This window comes from Salvelinus namaycush, chromosome 8 (genome assembly GCF_016432855.1).
Source record: "Salvelinus namaycush isolate Seneca chromosome 8, SaNama_1.0, whole genome shotgun sequence".
In the NCBI taxonomy this organism is placed as follows: Eukaryota; Metazoa; Chordata; class Actinopteri; order Salmoniformes; family Salmonidae; genus Salvelinus; species Salvelinus namaycush.
Window position 1 is genome coordinate 3,377,977 of NC_052314.1, and position 16,621 is coordinate 3,394,597.

Genomic DNA, 16,621 nt, shown 5'->3' on the forward strand with positions numbered 1-16,621 from the left:
GAAGCATCATATGGTAACTCAGTTATTAAATGTGTTTCCTACAGTAATAACTCTCTGAAGCATCAATGGTAACTCAGTATTAAATGTATTTCCTACAGTAATAACTAACTCTGAAGCATCATATGGTAACTCAGTTATTAAATGTGTTTCCTACAGTATAAACTCTCTGAAGCATCATATGGTAACTCAGTTATTAAATGTTTCCTACAGTAATAACTAACTCTGAAGCATCAATGGTAACTCAGTTATTAAATGTGTTTCCTACAGTAATAACTCTCTGATGCATCATATGGTAACTCAGTTATTAAATATGTTCTACAGTAATAAACTAATATGACTCTCTCTGTAGTGGAGGAGGAAGAGCCAGAAGGGGAGGAGTTTGCAGTGAGGGATGGATACATCCACTACGGTCAGACTGTCAAAACTGGTCTGTTCTGTCACTGGTATGGCACTGCCTAGACTGGTACGTACCAACGTATCTCACCTCTCTACCTACAGGTTCTGTCTCCTGTTCCTACATATTCACCTCTCTACCTACAGGTCTCTGTCTCCTGTTCTACATATTCACCTCTCTACCTACAGGTCTGTCTGTCTCCTGTTCCTACATATTCACCTCTCTACCTACAGGTATGTCTCCTGTTCCTACATATTCACCTCTCTACCTACAGGTCTGTCTGTCTCCTGTTCCTACATATTCACCTCTCTACCTACAGGTCTGTCTGTCTCCTGTTCCTACATATTCACCTCTCTACCTACAGGTCTGTCTGTCTCCTGTTCCTACATATTCACCTCTCTACCTACAGGTATGTCTCCTGTTCCTACATATTCACCTCTCTACCTACAGGTCTGTCTGTCTCCTGTTCCTACATATTCACCTCTCTACCTACAGGTCTGTCTGTCTCCTGTTCCTACATATTCACCTCTCTACCTACAGGTCTGTCTGTCTCCTGTCCTACATATTCACATCTCTACCTACAGGTCTGTCTCCTGTTCCTACATATTCACCTCTCTACCTACAGGTATGTCTGTCTCCTGTTCCTACATATTCACCTCTCTACCTACAGGTCTGTCTCCTGTTCTACATATTCACCTCTCTACCTACAGGTCTGTCTGTCTCCTGTTCCTACATATTCACCTCTCTCTTACCTACAGGTCTGTCTGTCTCCTGTTTTACTACTTCACCTCTCTCTACCTACAGGTCTGTCTGTCTCCTGTTCCTACATATTCACCTCTCTCTACCTACAGGTCTGTCTGTCTCCTGTTCCTACATATTCACCTCTCTACCTACAGGTCTGTCTGTCTCCTGTTCCTACATATTCACCTCTCTACCTACAGGTCTGTCTCCTGTTCCTACATATTCACCTCTCTACCTACAGGTCTGTCTGTCTCCTGTTCCTACATATTCACCTCTCTACCTACAGGTCTGTCTGTCTCCTGTTCCTACATATTCACATCTCTACCTACAGGTCTGTCTGTCTCCTGTTCCTACATATTCACCTCTCTACCTACAGGTCTGTCTGTCTCCTGTTCCTACATATTCACCTCTCTACCTACAGGTCTGTCTGTCTCCTGTTCCTACATATTCACATCTCTACCTACAGGTCTGTCCTCCTGTTCCTACATATTCACCTCTCTACCTACAGGTCTGTCTGTCTCCTGTTCCTACATATTCACCTCTCTACCTACAGGTCTGTCTGTCTCCTGTTCCTACATATTCACCTCTCTACCTACAGGTCTGTCTGTCTCCTGTTCCTACATATTCACATCTCTACCTACAGGTCTGTCCTCCTGTTCCTACATATTCACCTCTCTACCTACAGGTCTGTCGTCTCCTGTTCCTACATATTCACCTCTTACCTACAGGTCTGTCTCCTGTTCCTACATATTCACCTCTCTCTACCTACAGGTCTGTTCTGTCTCCTGTTCCTACATATTCACCTCTCTCTACCTACAGGTCTGTCTGTCTCCTGTTCCTACATATTCACCTCTCTACCTACAGTCTGTCTGTCTCCTGTTCCTACATATTCACCTCTCTACCTACAGGTCTGTCTCCTGTTCCTACATATTCACCTCTCTCTACCTACAGGTCTGTCTGTCTCCTGTTCCTACATATTCACCTCTCTCTACCTACAGGTCTGTCTGTCTCCTGTTCCTACATATTCACCTCTCTCTACCTACAGGTCTGTCTGTCTCCTGTTCCTACATATTCACCTCTCTACCTACAGGTCTGTCTCCTGTTCCTACATATTCACCTCTCTACCTACAGGTCTGTCTGTCTCCTGTTCCTACATATTCACCTCTCTACCTACAGGTCTGTCTGTCTCCTGTTCCTACATATTCACCTCTCTACCTACAGGTCTGTTCTCCTGTTCCTACATATTCACCTCTCTACCTACAGGTCTGTCTGTCTCCTGTTCCTACATATTCACATCTCTACCTACAGGTCTGTCTCCTGTTCCTACATATTCACCTCTCTACCTACAGGTCTGTCTGTCTCCTGTTCCTACATATTCATCTCTCTACCTACAGGTCTGTCTGTCTCCTGTTCCTACATATTCACCTCTCTACCTACAGGTCTGTCTCCTGTTCCTACATATTCACCTCTCTACCTACAGGTCTGTCTGTCTCCTGTTCCTACATATTCACCTCTCTACCTACAGGTCTGTCTGTCTCCTGTTCCTACATATTCACCTCTCTACCTACAGGTCTGTCTGTCTCCTGTTCCTACATATTCACATCTCTACCTACAGGTCTGTCTGTCTCCTGTTCCTACATATTCACATCTCTACCTACAGGTCTGTCTCCTGTTCCTACATATTCACCTCTCTACCTTACAGGTCTGTCTCCTGTTCCTACATATTCACCTCTCTACCTACAGGTCTGTCTGTCTCCTGTTCCTACATATCACCTCTCTACCTACAGGTCTGTCTGTCTCCTGTTCCTACATATTCACATCTCTACCTACAGGTCTGTCTCCTGTTCCTACATATTCACCTCTCTACCTACAGGTCTGTCTGTCTCCTGTTCCTACATATTCACCTCTCTACCTACAGGTCTGTCTCCTGTTCCTACATATTCACCTCTCTACCTACAGGTCTGTCTCCTGTTCCCTACATATTCACCTCTCTACCTACAGGTCTGTCTGTCTCCTGTTCCTACATATTTCACCTCTCTACCTACAGGTCTGTCTCCTGTTCCTACATATTCACCTCTCTACCTACAGGTCTGTCTCCTGTTCCTACATATTCACCTCTCTACCTACAGGTCTGTCTCCTGTTCCTACATATTCACCTCTCTACCTACAGGTCTGTCTGTCTCCTGTTCCTACATATTCACATCTCTACCTACAGGTCTGTCTGTCTCCTGTTCCTACATATTCACATCTCTACCTACAGGTCTGTCTCCTGTTCCTACATATTCACATCTCTACCTACAGGTCTGTCTCCTGTTCCTACATATTCACATCTCTACCTACAGGTCTGTCTCCTGTTCCTACATATTCACCTCTCTACCTACAGGTCTGTCTGTCTCCTGTTCCTATATATTCACATCTCTACCTACAGGTCTGTCTGTCTCCTGTTCCTACATATTCACCTCTCTACCTACAGGTCTGTCTGTCTCCTGTTCCTACATATTCACCTCTCTACCTACAGGTCTGTCTGTCTCCTGTTCCTACATATTCACCTCTCTCTACCTACAGGTCTGTCTGTCTCCTGTTCCTACATATTCACCTCTCTCTACCTACAGGTCTGTCTGTCTCCTGTTCCTACATATTCACCTCTCTCTACCTACAGGTCTGTCTGTCTCCTGTTCCTACATATTCACCTCTCTCTACCTACAGGTCTGTCTGTCGCCTGTTCCTACATATTCACCTCTCTACCTACAGGTCTGTCGCCTGTTCCTACATATTCACCTCTCTCTACCTACAGGTCTGTCTGTCTCCTGTTCCTACATATTCACCTCTCTACCTACAGGTCTGTCTGTCTCCTGTTCCTACATATTCACCTCTCTACCTACAGGTCTGTCTCCTGTTCCTACATATTCACCTCTCTACCTACAGGTCTGTCTGTCTCCTGTTCCTACATATTCACCTCTCTACCTACAGGTCTGTCTGTCTCCTGTTCCTACATATTCACCTCTCTACCTACAGGTCTGTCTCCTGTTCCTACATATTCACCTCTCTACCTACAGGTCTGTCTGTCTCCTGTTCCTACATATTCACATCTCTACCTACAGGTCTGTCTCCTGTTCCTACATATTCACCTCTCTACCTACAGGTCTGTCTCCTGTTCCTACATATTCACCTCTCTCTACCTACAGGTCTGTCTCCTGTTCCTACATATTCACCTCTCTCTACCTACAGGTCTGTCTGTCTCCTGTTCCTACATATTCACCTCTCTACCTACAGGTCTGTCTGTCTCCTGTTTCCTACATATTCACATCTCTACCTACAGGTCTGTCTCCTGTTCCTACATATTCACCTCTCTACCTACAGGTCTGTCTGTCTCCTGTTCCTACATATTCACATCTCTCTACCTACAGGTCTGTCTGTCTCCTGTTCCTACATATTCATCTCTCTACCTACAGGTCTGTCTGTCTCCTGTTCCTACATATTCACCTCTCTACCTACAGGTCTGTCTCCTGTTCCTACATATTCACCTCTCTACCTACAGGTCTGTCTCCTGTTCCTACATATTCACCTCTCTACCTACAGGTCTGTCTCCTGTTCCTACATATTCACCTCTCTACCTACAGGTCTGTCTGTCTCCTGTTCCTACATATTCACCTCTCTACCTACAGGTATGTCTCCTGTTCCTACATATTCACCTCTCTACCTACAGGTCTGTCTGTCTCCTGTTCCTACATATTCACCTCTCTACCTACAGGTCTGTCTCCTGTTCCTACATATTCACCTCTCTACCTACAGGTCTGTCTGTCTCCTGTTCCTACATATTCACATCTCTACCTACAGGTCTGTCTCCTGTTCCTACATATTCACCTCTCTACCTACAGGTCTGTCTCCTGTTCCTACATATTCACCTCTCTACCTACAGGTCTGTCTGTCTCCTGTTCCTACATATTCACATCTCTACCTACAGGTCTGTCTCCTGTTCCTACATATTCACCTCTCTACCTACAGGTCTGTCTGTCTCCTGTTCCTACATATTCACCTCTCTACCTACAGGTCTGTCTCCTGTTCCTACATATTCACCTCTCTACCTACAGGTATGTCTGTCTCCTGTTCCTACATATTCACCTCTCTACCTACAGGTCTGTCTCCTGTTCCTACATATTCACCTCTCTACCTACAGGTCTGTCTCCTGTTCCTACATATTCATCTCTCTACCTACAGGTCTGTCTGTCTCCTGTTCCTACATATTCATCTCTCTACCTACAGGTCTGTCTGTCTCCTGTTCCTACATATTCATCTCTCTACCTACAGGTCTGTCTGTCTCCTGTTCCTACATATTCACCTCTCTACCTACAGGTCTGTCTGTCTCCTGTTCCTACATATTCATCTCTCTACCTACAGGTCTGTCTCCTGTTCCTACATATTCATCTCTCTACCTACAGGTCTGTCTGTCTCCTGTTCCTACATATTCATCTCTCTACCTACAGGTCTGTCTGTCTCCTGTTCCTACATATTCACCTCTCTACCTACAGGTCTGTCTGTCTCCTGTTCCTACATATTCACATCTCTACCTACAGGTCTGTCTCCTGTTCCTACATATTCACCTCTCTACCTACAGGTCTGTCTCCTGTTCCTACATATTCACCTCTCTCTACCTACAGGTCTGTCTGTCTCCTGTTCCTACATATTCACCTCTCTACCTACAGGTCTGTCTGTCTCCTGTTCCTACATATTCACATCTCTACCTACAGGTCTGTCTCCTGTTCCTACATATTCACATCTCTACCTACAGGTCTGTCTCCTGTTCCTACATATTCACATCTCTCTACCTACAGGTCTGTCTGTCTCCTGTTCCTACATATTCATCTCTCTACCTACAGGTCTGTCTGTCTCCTGTTCCTACATATTCATCTCTCTACCTACAGGTCTGTCTGTCTCCTGTTCCTACATATTCACCTCTCTACCTACAGGTCTGTCTCCTGTTCCTACATATTCACCTCTCTACCTACAGGTCTGTCTCCTGTTCCTACATATTCACCTCTCTACCTACAGGTCTGTCTGTCTCCTGTTCCTACATATTCACCTCTCTACCTACAGGGTATGTCTCCTGTTCCTACATATTCACCTCTCTACCTACAGGTCTGTCTGTCTCCTGTTCCTACATATTCACCTCTCTACCTACAGGTCTGTCTCCTGTTCCTACATATTCACCTCTCTACCTACAGGTCTGTCTCCTGTTCCTACATATTCACCTCTCTACCTACAGGTCTGTCTGTCTCCTGTTCCTACATATTCACATCTCTACCTACAGGTCTGTCTCCTGTTCCTACATATTCACCTCTCTACCTACAGGTCTGTCTCCTGTTCCTACATATTCACCTCTCTACCTACAGGTCTGTCTGTCTCCTGTTCCTACATATTCACATCTCTACCTACAGGTCTGTCTCCTGTTCCTACATATTCACCTCTCTACCTACAGGTCTGTCTGTCTCCTGTTCCTACATATTCACCTCTCTACCTACAGGTCTGTCTCCTGTTCCTACATATTCACCTCTCTCTACCTACAGGTCTGTCTGTCTCCTGTTCCTACATATTCACCTCTCTACCTACAGGTATGTCTGTCTCCTGTTCCTACATATTCACCTCTCTACCTACAGGTATGTCTGTCTCCTGTTCCTACATATTCATCTCTCTACCTACAGGTCTGTCTGTCTCCTGTTCCTACATATTCACCTCTCTACCTACAGGTATGTCTGTCTCCTGTTCCTACATATTCACCTCTCTACCTACAGGTCTGTCTCCTGTTCCTACATATTCACCTCTCTACCTACAGGTCTGTCTCCTGTTCCTACATATTCATCTCTCTACCTACAGGTCTGTCTGTCTCCTGTTCCTACATATTCATCTCTCTACCTACAGGTCTGTCTGTCTCCTGTTCCTACATATTCATCTCTCTACCTACAGGTCTGTCTGTCTCCTGTTCCTACATATTCACCTCTCTACCTACAGGTCTGTCTGTCTCCTGTTCCTACATATTTCATCTCTCTACCTACAGGTCTGTCTCCTGTTCCTACATATTCATCTCTCTACCTACAGGTCTGTCTGTCTCCTGTTTCCTACATATTCACCTCTCTACCTACAGGTCTGTCTGTCTCCTGTTCCTACATATTCACCTCTCTACCTACAGGTCTGTCTGTCTCCTGTTTCCTACATATTCACCTCTCTACCTACAGGTCTGTCTGTCTCCTGTTCCTACATATTCACCTCTCTACCTACAGGTCTGTCTCCTGTTCCTACATATTCACCTCTCTACCTACAGGTCTGTCTCCTGTTCCTACATATTCACCTCTCTACCTACAGGTCTGTCTGTCTCCTGTTCCTACATATTCACCTCTCTACCTACAGGTCTGTCTGTCTCCTGTTCCTACATATTCACCTCTCTACCTACAGGTCTGTCTCCTGTTCCTACATATTCACATCTCTACCTACAGGTCTGTCTCCTGTTCCTACATATTCACCTCTCTATCTACAGGTCTGTCTGTCTCCTGTTCCTACATATTCACCTCTCTATCTACAGGTCTGTCTCCTGTTCCTACATATTCCCAGGTGATGTATGATAGATAAGCAGGGTGTGTCTCTCACCTCCTCCCCCAGGTGATCCGTAAGGTGGACAAGCAGACAGCGTTGATGGATGCAGACGACCCCGTGTCTCAGCTCCATAAGTGTTCCTTCTACCTGAAAGACACCGAGAGAATGTACCTCTGTCTCTCTCAGGAGAGAATCATTCAGTTCCAGGTGCGCACACGCACACACACACAGAGAGACTTTCTTATTGGACCACTAGTTCATCTAGTCCCGCCCTGTTTAATGAGGGTTTCTTATTGGACCACTAGTTCATCTAGTCCCGCCCTGTTTAATGAGGGTTTCTTATTGGACCACTAGTTCATCTAGTCCCGCCCTGTTTAATGAGGGTTTCTTATTGGACCACTAGTTCATCTAGTCCCTCCCTGTTTTAATGAGGGTTTCTTATTGGACCACTAGTTCATCTAGTCCCGCCCTGTTTAATGAGGGTTTCTTATTGGACCACTAGTTCATCTAGTCCCTCCCTTTTTAATGAGGGTTTCTTATTGGACCACTAGTTCATCTAGTCCCGCCCTGTTTAATGAGGGTTTCTTATTGGACATCTAGTCCCTCCCTGTTTTAATGAGGGTTTCTTATTGGACCACTAGTTAATCTAGTCCCTCCCTGTTTTAATGAGAGTTTCTTATTGGACCGCTAGTTCATCTAGTCCCTCCCTGTTTAATGAGTTTCTTATTGGACCACTAGTTCATCTAGTCCCTCCCTGTTTTAATGAGAGTTTCTTATTGGACCACTAGTTCATCTAGTCCCTCCCTGTTTTAATGAGATTTTCTTATTGGACCACTGGTTTCGGTCGTTGTCTTCTGGTTGTTTTCTAGTTAATTCCACGCTGCTCAGATGGAATCGTTATTTGCATCTCATTTGCATACACCATGCCCCCCAAAAGACCAGTAAGGAGATGATAAATGACAGATTTGCATATCTGCTTCCCCAGGCCACGCTCTTGCCCAAAGAGACCAGTAAGGAGATGATAAATGACAGATTTGCATATCTGCTTCCCCAGGCCACGCTCTTGCCCAAAGAGACCAGTAAGGAGATGATAAACGACAGATTTGCATATCTCCTCCCCCAGGCCACGCTCTTGCCCAAAGAGACCAGTAAGGAGATGATAAACGACAGATTTGCATATCTCCTCCCCCAGGCCACGCTCTTGCCCTAAGAGACCAGGTCTGCGTTCGGTACGTTATGGAACGTTCAATTGAACGGAAGCGGTGCTGTACTGAACGACCAGTTTTTTTTTTTTTTTTAAATGGGGAGTGGTTGTGGGTTGGGGAATGCTGTCAGCGTGGTCACTACCCTTTAAATACGCCACTAATTTCTTCAAGCAACACCTGGCCACACCCACCGAGCAGGAGCGAAGTCTGTTCAAGGACTTTTTGGGGAAATGTGTCATTCAGTACAAACTGTTCCGCAACTTAGCCCACGTTAACTAACTCAACGCACCTCAGTAAGGAGATAATTAACAACTAATTAGCATATCTCCTCCCCAGGCCACACCCTGCCCCCAAAAGACCAGTACAGAGGTAAATGACTAATTAGCATATCTCCTCCCCAGGCCACGCCCTGCCCCAATGAGCCCAGTACAGAGGTAAATGACTAATTAGCATATCTCCTCCCCCAGGCCACGCCCTGCCCCAAAGAGCCCAGTAAGGAGATGATAAATGATGGAGCGTCCTGGACCATCATCAGTACCGACAAGGCAGAGTACACCTTCTACCAGGGGATGGGTCCTGTACCCTGTCCTGTTACACCGGTTCCTGTGGTGGAGAGTCTGCAGGTACACACACACCTAAATACACACCTAAACACACATTAACATATACCTAAATACCCACCTAAATACACATTAACATATACCTAAATACACACCTACATACACATTAACATATACCTAAATACACACCTACATACACATTAACATATACCTAAATACACACCTACACACACCTAAATACACATTAACATATACCTAAATACACACCTAAATACACATTAACATATACCTAAATACACACCTACACACACCTAAATACACATTAACATATACCTTAACACACACCTTAATACACACAAACCAGTATATTCTCTACTGAGAGACACTCTTTCATGACCGGAGAAAGTGACACACTGGATGCTCTCACCACATATCTAGATACACACACACACACACACACACACACTAACCCTCTGTTGTCTCTCTAGTTGAATGGTGGAGGTGATGTGGCCATGTTGGAGCTGACAGGACAGAACTTCGCTCCAGATCTCAGAGTCTGGTTTGGAGATATAGAGGCTGACACTATGTACAGGTAAGCTGTGTGTGAGTGAGAGAGATATGGCTGGCATGGTAACTGTATAATCGTGTAATTGACGATTATGGATGAAGAATGTCATGAAAATACAATTATTAAAACGGTTACTTTATTTTTGTATGAACTCAAGTTAAGAGGACAGACTTCACCCAAAAGCAGTAAATTTAAAAATAAGGAACAACCACAGCCACAACTGATATCCGGAGAGGCCAGAGGAGGCTAACTGTTACGAATCCCTTTGGCCCGACAATCTAGGGGGGATGGTAATGGGACCCGTAACACAACTCATGCAAATTATTATAGTGACAACGTAACAGTGAGAACAAAAATAACCACAGACAACTAAATTACTACCGTCAAACACTCAAGGTTTATTTAAAAACACACGGTAATGGGGGGAGCAGGAAAAGGGGCTGAGCGGGACCCAAGGAATGAAAGAATAATAATTCAAAGACACCCCTAAGCTAGACTAGCCTACTTCACAAACAGCTAACTAACTAACCAAAAATACAGGGGGTGGTCCGCCCAGTTCTAACTAGTGTTTTTAACAATATTTAACTACGGGTAGTGTAGCCCAAGGGCGACTTGTCTGGTTACCCCCTTTTCCCACCATCAAACAAACACTCAAACACCATAACCAAAACAATACTCACAGGTGGGGACAAAGTGACATGTAGCTGCAAAACACACAAGCGATCTACAGACAGAAGGCATGTTACAAAGAGATTGAGCTGAGCTGGGGAGACAACAACTGACAGGGGTTTTAAACCAAGGGAAAGGGACTGTGATTGGGTAAGGGAAAAGGAGCAGGTGTCTTCCGATTAGCGACTGATTGATGACTGATTGGGGAATGATTATTGTCACCTGTGAGTAGGGGAGAAGGAGAGAAAAGAAATATACACAGGATACACACAGACCACTTGTATCCGTAACACTAACCTAACCCGTTTTAAATTGTTGTTAAGTTAACGGCTGCCTGAAGACGGCTGACATGCGGTCGAGTCCGTTTCCGTGGTAACACGGACTCTACAACGTGGTGGATCTCGTGTTGAGTCTGTCTTCGTCTAAACCCCCTTTCTGTGCCAGGTGTGGAGAGAGCGTGCTCTGCGTGGTGCCTGACATCTCTGCCTTCAGAGAGGGGTGGCGCTGGGTCCGTCAGCCCGTCCAGGTCCCCGTCACCTTGGTCCGCAACGACGGAGTCATCTACTCCACCGCCCTCACCTTCACCTATACCCCGGAACCAGGCCCTCGTCTTCACTGCAGCGCTGCCGGGGCCATCCTCCAGACCCACAGTCACAGTATCTCCTCTTTGTCCTCACCTTCCTCTTCCTCAGGGAGTCTGGGGATGGGAGGTTCAGGGGGGTTGGTGGAAGGACAGGCGGACTACGGGATTGGCCAAGGGGGAGGGTCAACCAATAGCGTTGGGTTGTCGTCGGGTTCGTCGGTGATGTCAGTTTCGTCATAGCAGCAGGGAAGTGTGTGTGTGGGGGGGGGTGAGAGGCTCATGGACCTGCTTTGGAACCACACACGCTCGCTCAAGGACTCTTTGGAAAGAGAGCGATTGAGTTGAGGAGGGGAAGGGGAGAAGAGAGATGAGGTTCTGATGAAAGACAGACCTGGATGGAGGGGAACCCCCCTCTCTGGTGCCCCCGTGTGGTCGTTTGTGGACATGACACTGCAGCCTGGGTCATTCAGTCTGGGAGACGTTTCACCTCAAGGATGACAATAACCAGGAGCCCTTTTTAATACATTTGTTGGAGAACAGCTTCTTTTTTTTTTTATTAACACTCTTTCTACAAAGTTTAGATTATTTTTTGACCACAACAAAGGTCTTGGTAATGATGGAAGTATCACTCGTGTGCTGAGAAACTTCATTATTGTTTATGGGGAAACGTTTATTATAGTTACAATTTTTACGGACCAAGGAATAATATTATTATTATAGTATTTTATTCTTTATGATATTTTATAAGCTTTAGCCGAGGTACATTTTCAAATGTTTTTTCTATATTATAACACTTTTTGTTACCAAATAGTTTATTTTTTATTTGAGAGTGATAACTCTGAGGAGATTGAGTTACGTGATTCAGGCTGCGTCTCAATCGTCTAAACTGGATTCCTCCCTTATTAGTGTGAAAGAGTGAAGCAACCTCTGGGTGCTTGTGCAAGTCTTAAAGCCTAGAAAAGGTCAGGGTTGTAAGTTATCTGAATAGGGCGAGAGTTGAACAAGTGAAAGCAAACTCGCAGTAGGTTATCTCTATCTACCCCATCTCTTTTCACCTTCTCTGTCCTGTCCAGATTACGGAGAGGAAATTAGGCTCGGGGTAAAGGGAGGAGGGAAGCCATTTTTAGACGGTTGATGCACCCCATAATCTCAGCCAGTTTCTACAGCAACCTTATCTTCCTGGCCAATCGCCTTAAATCGATCAGTCTCTCACCAGACCTTTTAGAAGAAAATAAAAAAGATGTACTTTTTTTATTTTCCTTTCTATGTTGTGTGTGTGTATAAGGTTGTCGTTTTCTGAAACTGTCCTAAAAGAGTGTTTGGTCGACACTCGTTAAAGCCAAGGCCTGGGAATGTCAAATCATGTCATTGGTCTGTGTCTCAAATGACACCCGGTTTCCTAAATAGTGCACTACTTTTGACCAGGGCCCCCTATGGGGGGATCCTAAATAGTGCACTACTTTTGACCAGGGCCCTCCTATGGGGGGATCCTAAATAGTGCACTACTTTTGACCAGGGCCCTCCTATGGGGGGATCCTAAATAGTGCACTACTTTTGACCAGGGCCCTCCTATGGGGGGATCCTAAATAGGGATTGGAGTGCCATTTGGGATGCAGGAGTTGTTTTTTACACTACCGTTCGGGCTCAGTCCCAAATCGGCTCCTAGCACCTTGCCACCAGTAGACGTTTGTGTAAATCTGAGAGGATTGGACAAGAATTAACAATATGTTAATCACCCTTCTAGACTTGGGGTAATTCATGCCATTTTGATTACTTAGCGCATACTATCTAGGGGTCATTTGCTTACCTAGTGCACAATATCTAGGGGTCATTTGCTTACCTAGTGCACACTATCTAGGTGCTAGGGATTGGTTTGGGACTGGGCCAGAAGTCTTTTTTTTTTAAACAAAGAGCTTTAAAAAATGCCACTACTGCCTTTTAGCTTGTAACACTTCCAACCAGCTCCCCTTCTTATCTAATGAAGCCGTAGCATCAAACACAAATCATATGCGTCGCTAAGCTAATAGCCCACTACACTGTACATTTAATTAGCTAAAGCTTCATTGGAATTCAATTGGCTAAGCTAATGGCTAATGCTACAATGTAATTATATGAGTGAAGCTAAGCTGAAGCTAATGCTACTATGTAGTTTTATTAGTGAAGCTAAGCTACAATGTAATTCTAGTAGTGAAGCTAATGCTAATATGTAATTAATGTCACTTGGCTACAGCTAAACTGAATTGAAAATCACGTTGCCTTTAAAAACCACTCCTTAGCAAGAGACTGTTTTCTGTCTCACCACTGTGTCTTCTCACAAAGTAGCCTTTTTGTAGCTAAAGTGTTTCACACGTCACGTTTTAGGTCAGATAGCTAGCCTACCAGTTGGGTGTTTTTTTAAAATTTTGTTCATCATGAGGGAATAATTTTCTATGTTCAGCACACAACTACAATGTTTCCCACTGTAGAAAACGTTTATTGAAATGATCGCCAAAATGTGTGTCCCAATATCTTGGGGTCTGGTCGGTGGACCTGTCACCTGTTGCTACCTGTCAGTCATTGGTGCTGTACTACATTGAAAGGGATGGTTGCTCTGTTACAACACATACTGTAAAGTAACCGGGTCTAACTGATTGATTTTGTTTGAGTTGTAACAGTTTATTTTTTATTTTTACCGATATTCGTCTTGTATCAATTCTCATAGTGCTATTGTTTTTTTTAGTGTTATTCATTGATAAAAACCCTGTGAAAGTTATTAGTTGGCCACCGGTTCTCAAATACAGGTCACCAGTTTTTTTTTGCTTTCTTGGAAGAAATTCTCTTTGTTCTGCTCTGCTTTAATTGTGGTGCCTTGCCCCTTTAACAAGTAAGAGGAACAATATGACTGTTCTCAAATCTGTGGTCCCTAATCAAACCCCCCTAACCCAGTATAAGCTACACAACTACAAACTGCCCTGGGATAATTTCTTACATGATTTTTTCCCCTCCTTCATATTGCTGGTGTCCTCCTGGGTCGTATTCACTAGGAAACTAAACGGAATCAAACTCTACAGGCAACTACCTGAACTTGTCTAAATAAGAAACGCTTGTTTTCGTTTTTCCCCCGTTGCAAAACATTCTGCGTGATTTGCACTAATGAATACGACCCTGGCCCAAAACCACCTTTTCCTCCCTTCCCTGTTACAGCTAAACCACTCGTATTGCCTTAGCTTAGCCCATGGAGTGAGCCGTCACTGGTTCTGGTGGGCCGTAGTGGGAATGCAGGATTTTGTTCCAGCTCTATACCTAATTGAATCTAGCCTAATCATGGTCAACAAATCAATTCAAGACCAGGTCAAGTAGTGGATTCATTTTCAGTTGTGTTAGAGCTGGGTCGGGACAAAAAACCTGCACACGCAACTCTTAAGACTGAGAGTTGTTTACCTCAGCCTTATCTATAGTGTAGATGAACCTAACGCAGAAATAGCACCACCCTGTGGTTCTCTGGGTGTATGACACTGATCTGCTGCCTAATTCACACTAAATGGAGGCTTAACTAGTCCAGTACAGCTCGGGGTTTGGCCCTATAGTTGTGAATCAAGTGTTTTGCTTTCCTGAGAACTGCAACGATAACCGATACTCTGTTTAACATGCCAAATGAATCAACGTTTCCCTTGTTTTAACTTAGTGTCTGCAATCTGAACTGGGACCCTATTCCATATATAGGTCACTACCTACAGAGCCTGATCAAACGTATCACTATGTAGGGAAATAGGTTGCCAGTTCAGATAAAGACAGTGGTTTCATGCTTTTGGACCTCTTGACAGGCAGCTTTAAAAAAAAAACACATATAGAAGGCTAAATTAAATGCATTGAGTTTGTTTTTTAAACATTTTCTCTGAATAAAATGTCTGTATGCCTTCAGCTCTCTTGGTTGAGAGGGTCACTCTCTAAAAGGAAGGTCTGACAGCATTGGCAAAAGAAAAGGTCAAGAAATAAAAAGTTGGGAGTTGGCTTGTCTCTGTTTCTTTCCTGTAATAGATTTGATCCATCAATTCATCATGTTTCTCATCCACCCAGCTATGTTGACACTAGTGTTGGGGTCCATTCCTCTTCATCATGTTTCTCATCCACCCAGCTATGTTGACACTAGTGTTGGGGTCCATTCTTCTTCATCATGTTTCTCATCCACCCAGCTATGTTGACACTAGTGTTGGGGTCCATTCCTCTTCATCATGTTTCTCATCCACCCAGCTATGTTGACACTAGTGTTGGGGTCCATTCCTCTTCATCATGTTTCTCATCCACCCAGCTATGTAGACACTAGTGTTGGGGTCCATTCCTCTTCATCATGTTTCTCATCCACCCAGCTATGTTGACACTAGTGTTGGGGTCCATTCCTCTTCATCATGTTTCTCATCCACCCAGCTATGTTGACACTAGTGTTGGGGTCCATTCCTCTTCATCGTGTTTCTCATCCACCCAGCTATGTTGACACTAGTGTTGGGGTCCATTCCTCTTCATCATGTTTCTCATCCACCCAGCTATGTTGACACTAGTGTTGGGGTCCATTCTTCTTCATCATGTTTCTCATCCACCCAGCTATGTTGACACTAGTGTTGGGGTCCATTCCTCTTCATCATGTTTCTCATCCACCCAGCTATGTTGACACTAGTGTTGGGGTCCATTCCTCTTCATCATGTTTCTCATCCACCCAGCTATGTTGACACTAGTGTTGGGGTCCATTCCTCTTCATCATGTTTCTCATCCACCCAGCTATGTTGACACTAGTGTTGGGGTCCATTCCTCTTCATCATGTTTCTCATCCACCCAGCTATGTAGACACTAGTGTTGGGGTCCATTCCTCTTCATCATGTTTCTCATCCACCCAGCTATGTTGACACTAGTGTTGGGGTCCATTCCTCTTCATCATGTTTCTCATCCACCCAGCTATGTTGACACTAGTGTTGGGGTCCATTCCTCTTCATCATGTTTCTCATCCACCCAGCTATGTTGACACTAGTGTTGGGGTCCATTCCTCTTCATCATGTTTCTCATCCACCCAGCTATGTTGACGCTAGTGTTGGGGTCCATTCCTCTTCATCATGTTTCTCATCCACCCAGCTATGTTGACGCTAGTGTTGGGGTCCATTCCTCTTCATCATGTTTCTCATCCACCCAGCTATGTTGACACTAGTGTTGGGGTCCATTCCTCTTCAATTCAAGGTCAGGCACCATGGCGATAAATTAAATATTTTCCATCTACTTATCGATTTTTGTAATTTGAACCATTTAATATTAGTAAATTTTTTACATAAAAATGTGGAAGTTGATAATTGT

The 16,621-nt window shown here is 44.5% G+C and overlaps 1 pseudogene; it reads left to right on the forward strand.

Moving 5' to 3' along the window:
- The first annotated feature begins 333 nt into the window (after positions 1-333).
- LOC120051647 lies at positions 334-15,294 on the forward strand (annotated as a pseudogene).
- The last annotated feature ends 1,327 nt before the right edge of the window (positions 15,295-16,621 follow it).